This window comes from Octopus sinensis, linkage group LG4, assembly GCF_006345805.1.
Source record: "Octopus sinensis linkage group LG4, ASM634580v1, whole genome shotgun sequence".
NCBI lineage: Eukaryota > Metazoa > Mollusca > Cephalopoda > Octopoda > Octopodidae > Octopus > Octopus sinensis.
The window spans coordinates 963924-975356 of record NC_043000.1 but is presented as its reverse complement, the minus strand read 5'-3'; the positions used below and the strand labels follow the sequence as shown (position 1 = coordinate 975356).

General features: G+C 33.4%; 1 protein-coding gene across 1 annotated transcript in view; it reads right to left on the bottom strand.

Moving 5' to 3' along the window:
* LOC115210778 (solute carrier organic anion transporter family member 2A1-like) overlaps window positions 1-3803 on the bottom strand; it is a 54748-nt gene extending 50945 nt beyond the window's left edge. The window contains exon 1 of the mRNA XM_029779500.2: window positions 3658-3803. The gene's annotated coding sequence lies outside the window, so the exon portion shown is untranslated. The remainder of the gene's footprint in view (window positions 1-3657) is intronic.
* Window positions 3804-11433: the final 7630 nt, after the last annotated feature.

The following is an 11433-nucleotide window of genomic DNA, read 5'->3' as shown; positions in this document are numbered from 1 at the left end:
AAACACGTGTCGTTATTCTACTAAATATATACTTTTTTATTTATTATTTTGCACATTACTTAATTATTGTTATTTTATATTTGATATTTCTATTATATGTAATTTTCTCGATGATGTAATTTAATTGTTCCTTTTGAATTGATAAAATGTGGTTCTCTCTCTCTCTCTTCTCTCTCTCTCTCTCTCTCTCTCTATATATATATATATATATATATATATATATAAAGTTAATCCAAACAAGAAAACACAGAAAAAAAGAGAAAAAAAGAGAAAAAAACACAGCAACGCGAGGACGTGGAACAATTAAAGTATTATTGACGCTCAGGAAAGAAGGGAAGGAGGGTTTAACGTTTCGAGCAGAGCTCTTCGTCGGAAACAAGGAGAAGGAAAGATCCCAAGGAGGGAAGACAGAGGAGACAATATTTGAGCTGGTGGTGCTTAAGAGATCACATGTTGAAAAGAACAGAATTTGGAGGTAGTTGAAAAATGATTTTATAATGCAAGAGAGTTCCAAAAAAAGGGAATGCCTGTGTGTGTGTGTGTTGTGTGTGTGTGTGCAAGATGACAAGTGTGTTTGTGCGTGTGTGTGTGTATTTTTGGTGAATAGAGGTAATGACAAAGCCAGCTGTGGTGATGACTGCTAGCTGTTTGTGTCAAGCTAGGTCAAAGCCAGGTCAAAAAACATCATAGTGTGTGTGTTGTTTGTAGTGTGTGTGTGTGCATGTGTGTGTTCGTGTGTGTATGCGTAGAGTGTGGGTGTGTGGCGTAACCTAGTACGTGTGTGCTTGTACGTGCGTGTGTGTGTAGGGGGATGTATATGTGGGTTCATTTGTGTGAGAATGTATGTATGTGCGTGTATGTGTGCGTTTGTATGTGTTTGTGTGTATGTGTGCGTGCGCGGATAGGTGTATATTGTGTATGTATATCTGTCGGTGTGTATGTGAGTTTGTATGTGTTTGTACGCGTGTATGTGTGTGTGAGTGTATATTATATATATATATATGTAAATGTGTGTGTGCGTGTGTGTGTACGTGCGTGCGAGTGAATGTATGTATATATGTGTGCGTGTGTGTACAATGTAGGGGCTTATATGTGTGTTTATATGTGTGTATGTATGTGTGTATGTGTGTGTATGTGTATGTATGTATGTGTGTGTATGTGTGTATGCATGCGTGTGTGTATGTATGTGTGTATGTGTGTGTGTATGTGTGTATGTATGTATGTATGTGTGTGTATATGTGTGTGTGTATGTATGTATGTACGTACGTATGTATGTGTGTGTGTATGTATGTATGTACGTATGTGTGTATGTATGTATTTTTGCATGCGTGTATGTGTGTATGTGCGTGTGTGTACATATGTATGTTTATGTATGTGTGTGTATGTATGTATTTGTGTATGTAGTGTATGTATGTGTGTGTGTATGTATGTATGTGTGCATGCGTGTATGTGTGCATGTGTGTGTGTTTGTATGTATGTATATATATGTGTGTGTGTGTGTATGTATGTATATGTGTGTGTATGTATGTGCGTATGTATGTATGTGTGCGTATGTGTGTGTATGTATGTGTATGTGTGTAAGTTTGCGTGTAGAAGCCATCTTATCATGGATAATATATATATATATTTACAGGGTGAATCAAAAGTCACCATACATAGGAAAAATGAATTTTGTTTTTATAAGAAACAGTTTATAAGAACAGTTTTTTTGTTTTATTTAACAGGCTCTATATGGTTAGCATTGTTTCGAATACACATTGAAATACGTTGATACCACTCATTTTTTAACTTGTTACTTTTTTTTTATTTTCAGACACCCAAAAACTGTCATTTACAAAAAGAACAACGAATTGAAATCATACTGATGGCCATATCTGGAAGCAGTCGCAAGATTGCAGCAGGATTTAATAGAAAACATGGAACCAACATAACACACGATACCGTTGCAAAAGTTATGATAAAGTTTTTTTTAAAAAATGGATCTGTTGAAGATCAAAGAAGATGTGGTGGAACAAGTACAGCAACAGATGAAAACAGAACAGTTAGGTTCCTCGCATCAATAACACGGAACCCCTGTAGAAGTACACGAAGATTGGCTGCTGAAATTGGGGTCACTCAACCAAGTATCACGTGCATTTTAAAATCAAATAAGTGGCATCCGTACAAACTGCTGATGCTACAACATATGAGTGAAGATGATCCAGATAGACAACTGGAATTTTGTGAATGGGCATCAATCAAATTGAATGATGGTGCAGTCTTTTCAACTAAGATCCTGTTTACTGACGAAGCTAACTTTTGCGTCACTGGAGAGGTTAATAGCCAAAACATGCGTTATTGGAGCAATGATAACCCTCACTGGATGAGTGCAAAAAAGATGCAAGGTGCTGATAAAGTGATGGTTTGGGCTGGGATATGGGGTGACAAAATCATTGGTCCAATTTTTGTTAATGGAAATCTTAATGCCGAAAAGTATCTCAACATGTTGCAAGAAGAAATTTTCCTATCACTGCTAAACGAGGACGGTAACTTTCCAATTTACCTCCAGGAAGATGGAGCCCCACATCATTATGCTATTCAAGTGCATCAGTGGTTGGATCAGATCAGACATTTCCAGATGCCTGGATTGGTAGGCGTGGACCAACTGAGTGGCCTCCAAAATCCCCTGATCTGACCCCTCTTGATTTATATCTTTGGGGGGCATTTGAAAGGCATGGTGTATCGCGAAAAGATAAAAGACAAATCATTTGAAGGAAGGCATCACCAACTCCTTTGCACACGTATCACCAGATGTGCTATTACGAGTTCACAATGAGTGGAGTAAATGTTTCGTTATGAGTATTCAAAGCAATGGTAACTATATAGAGTGTATTAAATGAACAAAAACTATTCTTATAAATTTAATTTTAATTATATAATTAATTTTCAAGACTATTAAAAAGGTTGCAAGATGCAACGAAAATTCTAGGAAAATAAAAATAAGAAATAAGTGGAAATTTTGCCGGTGAGTGTGTTAAATTATGAGGCATAAAAAGAAAATGACTCTCCCCAGACACAACAGATTATCCTTCAACACACGAACTCATATAAAGAATCTTGCAAACCAAATACAAAAACGAAATATATTCTTAAAAACGTTTCTTATAAAAAATAGATTATTCCTATGTATGGCGACTTTCGAATCACCCTGTATGTATATATATATATATATATATATATATATATATATTATATATATATATATATATAGTGTGTGTGTTGTGTGTGTGTGGTGTGTGTGTGTGTGTGGTGTGTGTGTGTGTACTTAATAAATGTCTGAGTGAGACAACTTCTTTCAGTTTCTGTCAACCAAATCCTTTCATAAGGTTTTGGTTTGCTTAAATTTGAAATCAATATATTATGTTGTATCATATTATTTATATTATATTCTTTTATTGTTTTACTTGTTTCAGTCATTTGACTGCGGCCAGTATGTGTGTGTGTGTGTGGTGTGTGTATGTATGTATGTATGTATTTACCTACTCGGGTGGTATCTATGTGTCTGTATGTTACGTTTGTGTACTTAGAATATTCTACTTTTGATGTTGTATTGCAGTGAAACATAAGTAAGACAAATCGGTGAAAATAAATGAAAATTCATCAAATAATCAGACATACCTTCAACAACGTCTTTCTCGCAGGAGAAACACAACCGCTCTGTGATCTGTCATCTATTGCAAATACCTAAGATATAATACTTATATAATGCTCATGTGATACATGACTTAATAGTTACCTGACCCACTTACGTACATTGCGATTTCGTAATAGATTCCATTTGATATATCTCGTTGAAGAAAATGATTTGTTTTCAATGGAATGTAGTTTCAAATGAAGTCAAGTCGTATACAAATATTTAGATGTACAAGTATTTATTATATACAAACATATACGTATGTATGTATGCCCTGTTTGTGTAAATAGGTATGTATATTATATGTATATATATGTATGTGTGTGTAGGTGTGCTGTACGTGCCTGCGTGTGTGTGCTTATGAGTGCTTGGATCTATAAATAGGTTGGTGTATAATCATTGCGGCTTTTTTTCAATAAATTTTATTCAACACAAACAATAACAACATTTAACAAAAGCATCTCTAAATGATTATTCCGGAGCGTATTCACTATCTACTTCAATTTCTGCTTGGCGTTTTGTTTAAATTGGCGCCTTGTTTAAAATTTTTGTTGAATAACATTTATTGAAAAAAAGTCGCAATAATTATATATACATATATGGATATATTATATATATATATATATATATATATATATATATATATATATATATATATATATATTTGAAAAAAGAAAAAGAATGATTTCACTGGTAGTTCTAATCAGCTTAATTATTATTAAAATATTTTTTTGTAATATAAATTTTACCCTTTAGTTCGTTGATCTAGTATCTACACTACTCAAGTATTTAAGTTCACATGTACAGTGTAGGGGAGAGTGGTTAGTGAAATGGTAGTTTACCTCAGAGGGTTATACTTCTCTTCAACGATCAAATAATTGAAAGAGTAGGTGTCATCCACTTCTATTTGGATATATATATATACATATACATATACATGTATATATATGTGTTTTATATATATAAAAAAGGACAGAATTCCATTATTTTTTGGGTTTGTGGGGGTTGGAATATCATTTTTTTTTTGCGTACTTCCTGATGAATTCTTCTTTATATTTCCAGAAATGCTCGTTGGAATTGACTTCAGATACAATAACCTTGTTATTAATATTTCTAGAGGGATTAGCTAAATTAATGTTAGTATTAGTGAATGTATTAATATTTAAAAGTTTGTTATTACGTGAAGAGATAATATGTAAGAGATTTTTTGTGTTGTATTTTTTATTGTATCTGAAGTCAGTTCCAACAGAATTAAGTTTATGTAATGTAATTCTAAAATCAAAAATTCTGTATACCAGTGTATAGTCAATACACATAATAAAGTACGATTTTACATTGGAAACACGTCGTTAGAGTTATCTAAAAGAATTTCTATCCATTACTCAACATTTAGGGATAGGAATAAACGTAACAGTACTGGACTCAGTAAATTAATTTGGGATCTAAAAGACAACAATGAACTATTTAATTTAGAATGGTTGATTCTCTCAATCTCGTTACCTTATGACAAAGGCAAGGAATTCTGTCTTCTCTATAATTCTGAACTATTTTTCATTATTTTTTCTAAAAATCCCCTAGTAAACACGGTTATAGAACATGCATACCGATGTAAACATTGGCAAAAACACACCTTTAGTTCATATAAGTAATCTCTATCATTATATATAATTTAAACATTAATTTTCTTTTATATTTAACATTCACTATAAATATCCCTCCTCTTTCTATAGGCTACTTCTGACGTTATATCATATAACATTTTTTCAAACAATTTTAATAGCGTTCAGTAAATCACTATACATATTCATCATTTTCTGTTAAAATGAGTTATTGACGAGTTTTGTTTTTTCACTTCCCTGAAGAGAAGATTGCATTGTTTTATACCATTTAGTCTTTTGAATAATATCAGTGAAATCTTCCAAACATGTGTCGAAAGTAAAAGTATATGATTTATACCTGCGTTAAACTCGATTTATATATATATATATATATATATGATTGTATATGATATATATCATAATGAAATTTATTCTCCGATTTTAAAGCGAGGATTGTTAAATATAAACAAATGACCTTCCATAATAGCTCTCTCTCCGTAACTCGCAAAGCCTATCGGGTTTGTTTATAAAAATATTATGTATGTATGTATGTATGTATGTATGTATGTATGTATGTATGTATGTATGTATGTATGTATGTATGTATGAGTGGATGGATGGATGGATGCATGTATATATATATATATATATCTATATATATATATATATATATAAATGCTGAAACAAGTAAAAGAGTGAAGAGTATATATATAAATGTATATATTTATACACACACACATACATGCACATATGTATATATACATATATATATATATATAATATATATACATACATGCATATATATATATACATTTCCCGCGCGTTAAACTAATACATCTGTTTGTTGTTTACACGCCCGTCTTCGTTGTTTTTTTTTTTTTTGTAAATTCTCACTACATACATACATACATACATACATACATACATAACATACATACATATATATTATATATATATATATATATATATATATATATAATATATATATATATATATATATATATATATAATATATAACAGGGACAACAACATAAGCTGGGCTACACATATAAGCAGCAAAGTTGACATGGCCCGCAGAATGTGTTCCTGGATTCTCAGAACCTTCCAGTCGAGAGATTCCCACGCTATTATCCTTCTCTTCTCCACTTTTGCCCGACCCCACCTTGAATACTGCTGTCCACTGTGGTCTCCCTACACAAAACAAAATATTATGAGAATTGAAGCTCCCCAAAGGTCAATCACAAAAAGATAGATGGCATGTCAGACCTTGACTACTGGGGTAGACTAGAGAAGCTGAAATATGTATTCACTCCAACGACGCCGTGAACGCTACATATCTGTATGATGTGGAAAATATCCACCAGCACTGTCCGAATGATGTTGGCATCACCTTCAAAATGCATCCAAGGCTTGGACCACGTGCCATCCGTCCACAACAAAAATCTAAATCGCATCACAATAACGACAATACGGCACAACTATTTCACCTCAATTGGACCTGCTCTCTTCAACATTACACCAGGGCACGTCAAAAAAGAAACTGACCACACAAAATTCAAGAAGTCTTTGGACAAATTCCTTCAAACAGTACCGGACAAACCACCCACACCCGATATGTCTCCGCAAACAATAATCTCTGCTCGAATGGCCTTGGTGCCCAATTCCTGAACTGAAAGACTTCGCCAGGTGGTGCTATTAAGTTAGACATGGCCTGGGCCAATACTGGCCAAAACCTTTCTAAGTTATTCTAAGTTATATATATATATATATATATAATACATACATACATATATACATATATATATATATATAATATATATATATATATTTATATTATGTATATATTATGTGTAGTATATATGTATGTAGTATATATATATATATATAATATATATATAATTATATATATATATATACATACATTTGTTTATATATATATGTATGTGTATTTATTATATATACTACATACACACAATAAATTCAGGGTGAATCTTGATAAATGTAAGCACCTGTATATGCCAGCTAGTTGCATAGGTGAGAGGATATATGTATCGAATGAAATAAAATGAAAAACAGGTCACAAACGATGTCGCGGTAGATATGTTTCGAGCTTTATAGAGCAACTTATTCTTACATCAATGCATAATCGACATAACAGATAGTTCAAAAGCTGTCTTCAGCCATATGCAATTGCTACACCAAAGACTTGTATCGCATTATGAAAGGTTTGAGAAAAAAATTTGGTATTGTTTATAATGGTAGGTAAACCGAGTACAAAATAAAGATAAAATGAGGTAAAGTTAAAAAGATAAAAAGATATATTTTTATCTTTACCTCATTTTATCTTTATTTTGTGTCCTGTTTTTCATTTCATTTCATTTGATACGTATATATATTATATATATATATGATGAAACTCAACCTAAACAACAATACCCATAACTCCTCCTATAATAACTCTAGAGTTATTTCCCTTACAATCAACATCAGGTTTATTTTCAGTAAAATTATTTGTTGTCTTGCTTTCCACGACTTGTCCTACCTTATTGGATGGTAATAGTGACGGTAATTTCTATAACATCAAGGTTTTCGTTAAACAGGAATTCATTTTATTTTTTACCAAAAAATGTCCATTTTGTCATTAAATGCCATACCGAAATGAAAAACTAACACTAACCAAATAGTACTTTTTATTGATTAATAAATATATATTTCTTTACTACCCACAAGGGGCTACACACAGAGGAGACAAACAAGGACAGAAAAACGGATTAAGTCGATTACATCGACCCCAGTGCGTAACTGGTACTTAATTTATCGACCCCAAAAGGATGAAAGGCAAAGTCGACCTCGGCAGAATTTGAACTCAGAACGTAACGGCAGACGAAATACCTGTTTCTTTACTACCCACAAGGGGCTACACACAGAGGGGACAAACAAGGACAGACAAACGGATTAAGTCGATTTCATCGATCCCAGTGCGTAACTGGTACTTAATTTATCGACCCCAAAAGGATGAAAGGCAAAGTCGACCTCGGCGGAATTTGAACTCAGAACGTAACGGCAGACGAAATACGGCTACGCATTTCGCCCGGCGTGCTAACGTTTCTGCCAGCTCGCCGCCCTTTTGTTGTTCAATAAATATATTTCACGTAATGTTAAAGTACACATCTAAGGATAGATATTTCTTTCAAACTGGGGGTTTCAGCTACCCAAGGACTGCCCCACGACAGTCTCTTTGCAGAGGCCAGCAGTAGTCATGATGTTTGTGTTCCACCTGCTTTGGTAACTGGTCTTCATGGTCTCCATGTCCTGGTGGAAACTTTCGCCTTGCTCATCACTTAATACTTATTTCACTTTGATTTTCAGTGAAGTAGTCCAGACGACTGTGCAGGAAATACACTTTTACACCCATGTAGAAACCCATTGTTCGAAAATATATTTACAAAGGTGGCGAGCTGGCAGAAACGTTAGCACGCCGGGCGAAACGTCTGCCGTTACGTTCTGAGTTCAAATTCCGTCGAGGTCGACTTTGCCTTTCATCCTTTCGGGGTCGATAAATTAAGTACCATTTACGCACTGGGATCGATGTAATCGATTTAATCCGTTTGTCTGTCCTTGTTTGTCCCCTCTGTGTTTAGCCCCTTGTGGGTAGTAAAGAAATAGGTATTTCGTCTGCCGTTACGTTCTGAGTTCAAATTCCGTCGAGGTCGACTTTGCCTTTCATCCTTTCGGGGTCGATAAATTAAGTACCAGTTACGCACTGGGATCGATGTAATCGACTTAATCCGTTTGTCTGTCCTTGTTTGTCCCCTCTATGTTTAGCCCCTTGTGGGTAGTAAAGAAATAGGTATTTCGTCTGCCGTTACGTTCTGAGTTCAAATTCCCTTGTGGGTAGTAAAGAAATATATATTTAACAGGGTCTGCACAAATTCTTCATTATCTGATGACTTTCTATTTCCCAGGATATCAGAAACAACTGCAGCAAAAGCATTCCGTGCTTCTCTATCAACTTCAGACATAGTCTCTGAAATTGCTTGTCTTGCAGGAGCCGTCTAATGAGTGAAATACATCAACCGTAATTTTCTCATAGCACAAAGCTGGAAACAGTCTGCTTATGTCGCCGTCTCAGTGTTTCAACACGTTTACACATTATATGTGATGCCTAGGTTCTGTCATTATCATCCAGTTCCATGCCAAAGTAAGTAAGGTATACTTTCTTCAGAAAATCTGTGATTTTGTTTCGCCTGGTAGGTAAAGTGTAACATCCACCAAAAACAAAAAAAAAAAAAACAACAGCAAAAAAAACAACAAAAAACATCGTGGCTGTTTTTGCATTCTCTTCTCTAGCCATATTTCTGTAATACAAAGCATATATTCAAGGTAGTTGTTTCCCAGAAGAAATATGCTCAGAATGTCAACAGTCATAAAATAAGCAAATGCATATTTGTGACGGCAAAGTTCCACAAAGAGCAAACTTGCCACGAAGTTCTTCCTACAGGTCTTTGAGATTTCTTCACAAAAGTGACCATGACCGGGGTGACCTGACAATTAAAACATTAATGGTGCATTCAAAATATCAATTTTCATATAAAATAATGAGAGGTTCAACAAAACATATTTCACCTGGTTTTCGATGATAATCATCTATCATCGATAACCAGTTGTTTATAAGCACAGCAAATCAAGCTCACCATGGGCATATATGCAGACAAATTTCACAAATATGAGACTTGTATAACGTCAAGGACCACAGAAATGTGTTGTTTATTAACATCTAATCGATTAAAGGACATAATCTACTTTTAAATGGCATTTAAAACTTGTTAGATTGAAAATAGTGAAAGTTGCTCAAGGCTAATGTTTTTTAATACTTCATACTTAAATTACGACATTTGTTTTCCATTTTGTAGTTGCATTCACTTAAAATATTTTGGAAAACTGTGTTTTCAAAGTTATGTCTAGCTCCATACGTGGGTTTGTATTTGATGAAGCAAAATCTATCCTTAGAAATGGATACAATACTGGAAATGTTGAAAAATGCGTAAGAGCGTCCACATAGTAGATTCTCTCTCATATTTGTGTATTAATATTTACTGAATCTCAGTTTTTTATGCGCTAAACCACTTGATGTTAAATTGATGTTATTAAATTGATGTTATCAAATTTTTTCACCCTTATTTTGATTTTAATTATAAATTAATTTGTTCTCATACCGGCACTAACTACTACAGTAAATTATTTATGCAGTATTTATTTCCGGCAATTTTGGCGCGCTCGAACGAGGGCATTTGAACATAACTGCGAATATAATAGGCCGAACTACTCGTGTTTTTGACTTCGTGTTAATATCTGGCGTGCAGTTCGACAAATTATATTTCATGACAAATCTCACTGATGATCTTTAGATTTATTGTGTAAGTAAAATTGCTTAATTTATTAACAGTGAAACAATTGTCTGGAGTTAATCTATATTTTTGTTATTTTTCATTTGTCCTGCTCGCTTACGTCCATAGTTGTGCTAAATATTTCTTGAGAACAATTCTTAGTGGTTGAGACCATTGCGGATCTATTTTTAGCGTAGAGCGTCCACATAGTGATTTTCTCTCATATTTGTGTGTATATATATATAATATATAATGTATGTATGTATATATAATAATATATAAAAATTATATATAATATATATATATATATATATATATATATATATTAGAAGAGAATAGTATATATATATTATATATATATATATATATATATATATAATATATATATATAATATATATATATATTTATCAAAAGAACACAGGATTCAAAGGATTTAGCGGTACATATGTTTCTGGCTTTATTAGACAGTTTATATCAATGTATAATTGATGTAATATGTATGTCAATAGCCTTATCCTTTAAGCGCGTTTAAGGGAAACATTTTTGAGTGGGCATACAAAAGCTTCTATTATATTATGTCGGCTACAGACTAATGGTATTATCTTGCAATACCAGTATTATGGAGTTGTGCAGAGCTGTGCGTATATAACGTAGGATGGCCTGATGTAATGAACGCATGATCTATGATCCACCCGTTCTCCATGGATACTACGGATCGTACTGTAATCATCCCGTGATATGTACTGAAACATGTTGCGATTCGTAGCGATTCGT